The sequence below is a fragment of the Zeus faber genome (assembly GCF_960531495.2).
Source record: "Zeus faber genome assembly, chromosome: 20".
Taxonomy (NCBI): Eukaryota; Metazoa; Chordata; class Actinopteri; order Zeiformes; family Zeidae; genus Zeus; species Zeus faber.
Window position 1 is genome coordinate 11,223,399 of NC_137207.1, and position 9,908 is coordinate 11,233,306.

Below are 9,908 nucleotides of genomic sequence, written 5' to 3' on the forward strand. Positions count from 1 at the left end.
GAGAGAGAGAGAGAGAGAGAGAGAGAGAGAGAATGAGAAGCCGAGGTATGCAAGCTCCCCAGGAATTATTGAGGAGCATCTGTCGGCTCGAGCCTGCATCCTAAATAATGGATGAGATCCTCCGATGAGATAAAAAAAAAATAAAAAATAAAAGGAAAAATAAACCAAAAAAATAAAAAAATAAATAAAGGGAAAGATCCACACCGTTACAAGGACATGGACTGCCGTGAATACCAATGACTCCTGTGCGCTTTCATTTCGTTTACCGTGTGATCAGCCGGGCCCTCTCGTTGTGTGCACCATCGCCTGCCTGCTGCACCCTAATGAGCGAGCCGTCGCCTCTTCCTGTCACATTACAGTCAGCCACTTTGATCCTTCCCCACATACTGTTCTCATGTTCCCTCCATAAGAACAGGCCGGGTCCTGTTCATCTATTTATTGGGTGGGGATGTCACATGAATGCATGATGCTTGGTCCGGGAGCCCTCGGGCCTTCTGGAGAATGACAGGACATTAGCTCGGCCCATGAGGCAGTGGTCAGGGCAGAGCAATTCAAACTTCATGACATGATAAAATGTAATTTAGAACTATGCTAGAATCAAATTAAAATGAATTGTTTTAAAAAAAAAAAAAAATGTTATTAAGGACTTAATATTATATTCTATAAAATACTGAATTTAATGTAAAATAATAATAAAATGACAACAAATAAATACATCTTGATATAATAACATTTAATCAAATATTTCATGAAATGTAATAAAAAAAAATTAGATAACAAATAAATAGATATACACACACACACGCACACAAACACACATACACAACGGTACATAACGTTTCATCAATTTAGATGAGACACTAAAGAATCCCAATCCTTCTCGATACGATACCAATGCTGGCAAACACACAAACACAAGGAGAAGCTCACTCATCCGTGCTCAAAGGACGCGCACGCACGAGCACATGCCACTCCGTGCACATGCCACTCCGTCCACGCCACGGCCCGCCCGCGATGTGGTGACCATCACTCAAACTGTCCCCCCCCACCCCCCTGTACGAGAGCTTCACGGTCAGTGACACCCCGGACTCTCCGTCACCGCTGTGCCGGACCACACTCCCTGGCATTGCTACCACGCATACGCACGCATACACACAGATTCAAGGTGGCGGAGCTTCCCTCAAATAAAGGTGGCTCAGTATTTTTCAGAGTTCACTCTTTTTCTTTTCACAGTCATCATTGAAAAATGAATTCAGCAGGAGGTCCCTGGGTAGAAGTGGGGACCCAATCCAAATCACTGTCGCCTTTCTGTTTTCACACGCGCAGGCCAGAGGGGATAAGCAACAGCAAGGTCAAAACAAAACAGAGAGAAAGCCATGAAAAGGAACACGGCAGAACGAGCACGCCAGCCCGCGCGTGTCAGTGTTTCAAGTATTTGGAGCCCAGATTGAGCCGCGGCGCCATCTCCAGGGAGGAAAACAAAAAGGAATGTCTGCGCTCAGCCATAGCGGAGGGAAGAGTGAACGGCGCGCTATCTCTGTCTGGAAAGAGCGTCAGCCACTCTATGGTTTGCGTTGGGTGACCCGCTGCTTGTGGAATACCCGTTTCCCAAGGTCATCCGCCAGATTTGTGTTGACTGACGAGACGAAAAAAAAAAGACGTCTGACTTTTGATAGTCAAATATCTTCCCCCGAACAATGTGGATTTTATATTGTAAATGCTGTCAGCAATGCTCATGTGCTTTCTTAGTGTAATAAGGGTTAGGGTTGAAATGTTATGCTGGGGCCCACCAGCGACGAAGCTGCACACGTTTTGAGTTGAGGTGGCAGTCGTCTAGGACACTACAACTCCCGGGATTCCCAGAAAACAACCGGATTCAACCCCCTCTGTGCTCTGAGACCAAAGAAGAGGAAAAACGAAAACAGCACGGCAGCAACGAAACCCCGGAGAGAAAACGCCGATCCGCGATGTTGTTCTAGAGACTGAATCAGTCATTACCCAGTCCCCTCCATGCGATGGGGCTTCGGGTTTGACAGCCGGCGGTACACCCTCCGCCCAGCCGTCAGCCTCGGCGGCAGACACATAACTCTCCTGTACGGCAGTTATCTCTGCTTCTATCGATCATCTACTGGCAGTTATACCTGGTCTCTGACGCCCCAAACCCAAGGCGCGCTGCCTCTCTCGCTCGCAGCGGCGTTGGTCGAGACGCCTCGCCTCAGATATCCCATTACAAACGGTTGCAACGAGGCTTTGTAGGTCAGCAGATACGGTTATTTCTCCAAAAAAAAAAAAAAAGCATGTACACTGGAGGGTGCCGACAGTCTAAGAATACGCTAATTTCAACATGCTAGTCGGTATTTTTAACCGCCGCAAATGAGATTCTGAGGCGACGACGAGAAGTGGGGCAGCGCTGGGAAGACTCCATTCTGCAGTACCTGACAGGACCACGAAGGAGGCATAACCCTCCAGTAGTAATGATGAACACATAAGTCACAACGAGGGCACGCACAACATCTAAATCCACTGTCTGATTCTTTCTCTCTCTCTCTCTCTCTCTCTCTCTCTGTCATGACAGTCAAGGCACTCCCGGCACGGCATTTCAAAGGCAACCATGGTGCAAGGAGTGCCCACCGCCGAACACATAGGTACAAAAAAAGGTATCTATGAGACCACTTAACAGGTGTCATCGCACCGTATTGTACCGAGCCGCTCTCCTTCCACCACGCCGGCCCCCAGTGGAAACCTTGGGAAATAGGCAGGGCGTCGGCGGCTATTAGCGTCAGGCCCAGAGCCCTGCGGTGTTTCAGGGGCCCTTTCAGGTGTGCCCTCCAGGGGCATTTTCCGAGGCACGTTGGGTGTTTGTCGGGGATTGACCCGATGAAGACAAAGCCGGCAGGTTTTGTGTGTGTGTGTGTGTGTGTGTGTGTGTGTCAATGGGAACCTCCGCCGTTCTTGACGAATCCAAATGGAGCCCCAGCTGCAAACAAGGCTTCAGAAATACGCACACAAGCATACACAAGGCGCACACATTTGACCTTGATACGAAGAGGAAGGAAGACGTGCGTTCTGTGGAGGAGGAACTGTGATTACCGGCATGAAAGAGAACGCTCTTATTCGTGCCCATGAATCCTCTGCCCTTGAATCATCCATATCTTATAAAAGGCAAAAAAAAAAAAAGCGTCTGAAAGTTTGTACCATTTTTCAGTAATTGCACGCATTGATTACATCGATTTGTGTGCAACCACATACAAAAATGTTTTTTTTCTTGTTTTTCTTTTGGGGGTGGTGGTGGTGGGGGGGGGGGGGGGGTTTAACGAGACAAAGGGATATAAAACATTTAGAGCTGTAGTCTCGGTGAGGTTAATCTGCCCGCTACAAGAAAACAAAACTAAGAATACTCAAGATTATTTTTTCTGCAGAATAAAGAGAAAGGTTCAGTACTGCTCCAAAGCGGTGTTCCGACCAGTCTAATCTTATTTCTGATCAAGAGGGCTTTATACAACAACAGAGGGTGTGGCCTGGGTCAGAGGTCCCTTACAAGTCTGCGCCCCCCAACTGTTTCCTTGGGTGCTACCCTCAGACAGTGAAAGGAAGGAAGTAGGAAATTCACAGGTACTTGCAAACTTGACCTGGCAGACGCGGATTGCACGACAATGCACCTCTAGGCTCCTCTGTTGAGTTTCTTCATCGCCATAAGAAGGTAAACAGGGTCAAATGTGATCTGATTCTTTCATGTTAGAATTGACATTGTAGGGAGCAAAAACATTTCTCTTTACATAAACTCTGGGGGGGTTCCTGGGGAAACAGAGACAAATGTTTTAAAACCCCCCTCGTGGGGTAGAGGCCTTCATCCTCATTTAAAATAGTTGATCGTATGCATTTTTCTCTCACACTCTCTCTCTCTCTCTCTCTCGCGACAGAACACTCCTAAATACCTCAGAGGTGCTGAGCAACAGTTTGAGTTGACAACAGTAATTGTGCATCTTGTTTATCAGCAGTAGAGCAGACTGTCAGACAGACAGAGAGACAGACAGATGGATAAAAGCACACATAATAGCACAAAAACAAACGATCATTGGATTGCACATCCGATCCCCATCCTTGGGCCAGACAGTGCAGGTTGCGGCGGTTTGATGGAGGACTGCTGGTAAAAGACTCCACACCATTAGCTTCATTGATACCTGCCAGCCGGCGCTGACAGCACAAGTGAGTTTTCCCCAACAACGTGATAAAGATGTTGCCGAGTTGCGGCGGCGCTGACAGCCCGGCATCGCTCACCCTGTCCTCCCCGCTACGTCACGGCCAGTCGCCTCAGTGTCACTGCTACCCACATCCAACGGCAGCGGGAGACCACACTTGCCTCTCCTGTCCAGTTATATGCACAGTATGCAGTATTTCCAGAAAACAGCTTCAGCACAGGAACCTGGGGAATAGGTTCATAGCAATAATGTTCCAATAAATTGCAAATACAGGCATAATTTATTGGTTATCATTACTTTGACCTGTGAATGCTGCAGACCTCTGCTCCCCTCACCTCGCTGTCCCAGTCTCTAACACCGTTGAGACACTGCTGGTTAATGTGGAATTGACTGTAGTGCGAGTATCCCTTGAGAGGGTGCTTTTATTTCACTTATCTTTGGGATGTTTTTGTTGCAAAAAAAATAAAATACACAATCCTGCATCGGATCTGAGACACAAGAGCAGAGCGATTATTGCAATATAGAATGGGTCAAGTGGCCCAGCAGCCAGTGTGCAGGCTGGCTGTGGATATGGATCCACTTTCAAAAGAATTACAATTTCAGGGTGGATAGACCGGTGCAACAATTCTCCACCAGAACACACGAGCGACGTGCTGCAGATTATGCCTGCGCACTGGATGCACGCTTCCAGAGCGCCCTCTGGCGGTGCTGCATGGAACCGCATGTTTCAGAGTTTCACTGAAGGTTTGCTGCAGGGTCGTGTGCTTTACGTTTTCTGTTGCGTAGTAATAAGAAAGTCAAAAATTCAAAGCTAGCAGCAAAGCATATCACATCACCTGCTCAAGCGTCAGCTCCTGTGTGGATGGAGTTATACATACATACATACATACATACATCAGCCACAACATTAAAACCACCACTAATAACTGCTAATATTGTGTAGGACCCCCCGTCACGGGGCCAGAACAGCTGTGACCTGTTGCAGTATTGACTCCACAAGTCCTCTGAAGGTTTCCTGTGGTATCTGGCACCAAGACGTTAGCAGCAGATCCTTTAAGTCCTGTAAGTTGCGAGGTGGGGCCCCCATGGATCGGGGTTGTTGTTCCAGCACATCCCACAGATGCTGTATCAGATCGGACCCTAACCCCGGCCATACACTGATGTAGAAGAAAAACGTGATTCATCAGACCAGGCCACCTTCTTCCATTGGTCCGTGCACAGTTCTGACGCTCACGTGTCCATTGTAGACGCTTTCGGTGGTGGACAGGGGTCAGCATGGACACTCTGGACCGGTCTGCGGCTACACAGCCCCATACAAAGAAAGCTGTGATGCACTGTGTGTACTGACACCTTTCTATCATAGCAGCATTAATATTTCAGCAATTCAAGATTAAAGAGATTCAAGAGGTTTATTCGTCACATACATATACATACTTTCATACATATATGCAGTGAAATGTCAATGCAACGCACCCGGTGATTACACACAATATGTTCTAGACTGAACACAGTAGCTACCTAAGAATTTCTACTTGACCAACTAACTTATTCCTAAAACGTAATGCAGTAAGTCTAATACTATAGAATAAAATCAAAATATATAGAATTAAAAAATAATAATAAATAAATAGAACAGATAAGGGAATAGGCTTATGTAAATGGGATAGACTTATGTATATGGGATAGGCTAATTATGTATATACAGATATGTGCATTAAAGTGGCATGTGAATAAATTGAGGTAGTGTTTGTGAGATATACAGCACAGTATACAACAGTACGGCGCAGCAATACGGTAACACCGAAAAACCCAGAACAGTGATACAGCATGTAGTACAGTATGCTACATACAGTACAGTAAGGTAGCGGAGCCTATGTGTGTGGCTCAGTGAGGACCCCTGCTGAGGTCAGCGTTAACAGTTTTTATGGCTTGCGAGAAGAAACTCCGTCTCAGTCTCTCTGCTCTCGCTGTGTGACTTGCTGAGGCACTTGCCTGACCGCAGCAGCTGGAACAGTCCGTTGTTGGGGTGGTGAGGATCCTTCATGATCCTGCGGGCTCTGCTACTACACCTCCTGGTGTATAAGTCCTGCAGGGAGGGGAGGGTAGTTCCAGTGGTACGTTGAGCTGAACGCACCACCCTCTGCAGGGCCCGCCTGTCCTGAGCAGTACAGTTCCCAAACCAGGCAGTGATGTTGCCTGTCAGGATGCTCTCCACCGCTCCACAGTAGAAGGACTTGAGGATCCTCATCGAGACCCTGAATTTCCTCAGCTGCCTGAGGTGGTGAAGACGCTGCCTCGCCTTTCGGTTTTGAAAGGCGATTTTGTGCTAATTTTGTGCCAATTTGTGCTACTGTAGCCGATCTGTGTAGTTCTTCTCTTGGTCCTTGACAAAGTCACTGAGATCCTTACGCTTGTCCACTTTTTCCTGCTTCCAACACATCAACTTCAAGAACTGACTGTTCACCTGCTGCCTAATATGTCCCACCCCTTGACAGGTGCCATTGGAACACGATGATCAATGTTATTCACTTCACATGTCAGTGGTTTAAATGTTGTGGCTGATGGGCATATACATACACACTTTTATCCCCTTATTTTTTCTATTAACTTAATTGTTCTACTGTCCACGCAGCCATCCACCCAGAAAATAACTAAACTACACCTTCAAGACCTACAGTTAGAAAGGAACACACTTCTAACGGGGGTATCCATTACAGAAAAACATGAGCTCTCTGCGCATTATGCCTCATTTACCACAGCAGGAAACATCACATTGCAAAACAACGCAGTGCATGAGGCGTGCAGCGATGCATCATTGTCAAGTCAGCGACCTTACAGAGTCCATGAATGGCCGCCAGGCCACGGTCAACTCTCACAGACGCTGATCCCCGTATCACCTCGGCCACATTAAAGTTTCAAGCTTTTCCGCCTTCAAAGGGGCGCTGAGAAACTGTGATGGTTTTATTATAGGCCCGAGCCAGATGCAGACAGCATCAATAATTCAGCTGTTTTTCTGCAAGTTCATATTCCACTGACTTTAGTGGAGAAAACAGACCACTCCCGCTAAAGGCGGGAAGTTAAGAGCAGCAGCTTTAACCTTGAATCATGAATGCAGGTGTGTGTGAAATGTAATGGAATTCTTGAGTGAATTTTGGGCAGGTGGTTAAATGTTTTTCTATCACGCTCTGATGTTCTAGTGACAGATGACACACACAGCTGAGATGGAGGCCGTGGGTGTGTTTGTGTGTGTTGGTATGGATGCTTTCCAGTGTTTCCTGGGCTGAGTAGATGTGTGTGTGTGTGTGTGTGCGTGTATGCGTGCGTGCGTGCGTGCGTGCGTGTGTGTGTGTGTGTGTGTGTCTATGCTGGGACACTTGTGACAGCTCTGTATGATAAATGTTCATTGCATGAAACAGTGCCGAAGCCATAATAACTGACAACAAAATATCGACAGACAGGGCTTGTTCAGCATTCCTTTGCATTAGGAATTCATAAAAGATGGTCTCTCAGGCGGAGTTTGATGCCCATTTGAGTGCGCCGTGACGGGCACCGCGGCTGCGGCTCCACAGTGCGCAGTCGGTGGACTGTGGGTTAGGTGGGGACTGTCCATAACGTTGATCCCGAAACAATGGGTTCTATATTACAGTCGTGATTCTTCGCCTCATAATAATCCCCTCTGGGCGGTCAATGGGCAGTTAGAGATCTACAGACTTCATAAAGAGTTTGCTGTGGTTACGGATGAAGATTATATATTTTCATCTTTGTCATTGGACTCCTGTAACACCCGCAGCATTTAGAAGTGGTTGGGAGGATCCCGCCGCACCCGGTCTAAACCGGAAATCCAATTCTAGGGACACGTCTGCACAGTGTGTGCGTGTGTGTGTGAATGTGTGTGTGTGTGCTTATGTGTGTACCGGTGTCTTCTGGCCCAGGCAGACACCGCCGTGACTATCTTGGGAATGACTTAAAGGAACACTGTCCGTCTGCCACACATTCAATATCTCCCCAATCAGAGACCTGGATACACTCACACACCTCCCTATAACAGCAGTTTCAAATGGCACAGACAAACCCTTTTACCGTCGCAAAAGTTTCTCTCCCCACCGTTCTACGTCACCTTACTGTTCTGGAGCGTTCCCACTCTTTCTACGTGTCTGAGCAGGCTGCCGCTACACGGGAAAAACCCGTGGCTTGGAGTGGCATTAAAGCAAGTACTCGCTTGAACATCTTGCAATGCACATTTACAGCGAGTGCTGAGTCTTTTTAGAAAGGGAGAGAAAGACAGAGAGAGAGAGAGAGAGAGAGAGAGAGAGAGAGAGAGAGAGAGAGAGAGAGAGAGAGGGATTCAGAGAGAGGGATTCATGAAGTGCCGGGGCATTGCATGCTGCATGGGTACGGCATCCCAGAATGCCTGACTTTCGGAGACCCCCGGAGGCCTTTATAGTGCGAACAAGAACAGCCTCACAACAACGCTCAACAACACAACTGCCGCTGCACAACAACCGCTGCACAACAACCGCTGTGCGCCTCCAACTGCCGAGCTTTTTTCTGGAGGTATCTGAATAACACGTAAGCATGCGCCCTGTCATCCTCTTGAATAACAACACAGGGAGATAATAAAAGCGTTTAAATCCCAGCCTAAAGCTCTGGTAAAAATAGGACCGGGAGTAGAAGGCGCAGAGTGTAGAGTCGGAGAGATTAGGCCCAGGGATTAGGGCCCCATTCGTTTTCTAAGAGCATCCGCTGCCGGGGCCGGCGGGGTGGGGGGTCCAGGACCTGGCAGGACTCATTAGCAGAGGAGAGGAGAGGAGGAAGGGCAGAAGTGGAGAGGAGAGGGAGAGAGGTGGAACACAGAGGAGAGGAGAGGGAGAGAGGTAGAACACAGAGGAGAGGAGAGGAGAGAGGAGGAGAGGAGAGGAGAGGAGAGGAGAGGAGAGTGAGAGAGGTAGAACACAGAGGAGAGGAGAGGAGAGGAGAGAGGAGGAGAGGAGAGGAGAGGAGAGGAGAGGGAGAGAGGTAGAACACAGAGGAGAGGAGAGGGAGAGAGGTAGAACACAGAGGAGAGGAGAGGAGAGAGGAGGAGAGGAGAGGAGAGAGGAGAGGAGAGGAGAGGAGAGGAGAGGAGAGGGAGAGAGGTAGAACACAGAGGAGAGGAGAGGAGAGAGGAGGAGAGGAGAGGAGAGGAGAGAGGAGGAGAGGAGAGGAGAGGAGAGGAGAGGGAGAGAGGTAGAACACAGAGGAGAGGAGAGGAGAGGAGAGAGGAGGAGAGGAGAGGAGAGGAGAGGAGAGGAGAGGAGAGGAGAGGAGAGGGAGAGAGGTAGAACACAGAGGAGAGGAGAGGAGAGGAGAGAGGAGGAGAGGAGAGGAGAGGAGAGAGGAGGAGAGGAGAGGAGAGGAGAGGGAGAGAGGTAGAACACAGAGGAGAGGAGAGGAGAGAGGAGGAGAGGAGAGGAGAGGAGAGGAGAGGAGAGTGAGAGAGGTAGAACACAGAGGAGAGGAGAGGAGAGGAGAGGAGAGGAGAGGAGAGGAGAGGAGAGGGAGAGAGGTAGAACACAGAGGAGAGGAGAGGAGAGAGGAGGAGAGGAGAGGAGAGAGGAGGAGAGGAGAGGAGAGAGGAGGAGAGGAGAGGAGAGGAGAGGAGAGGAGAGGAGAGTGAGAGAGGTAGAACACAGAGGAGAGGAGAGGAGAGGAGAGAGGAGGAGAGGAGAG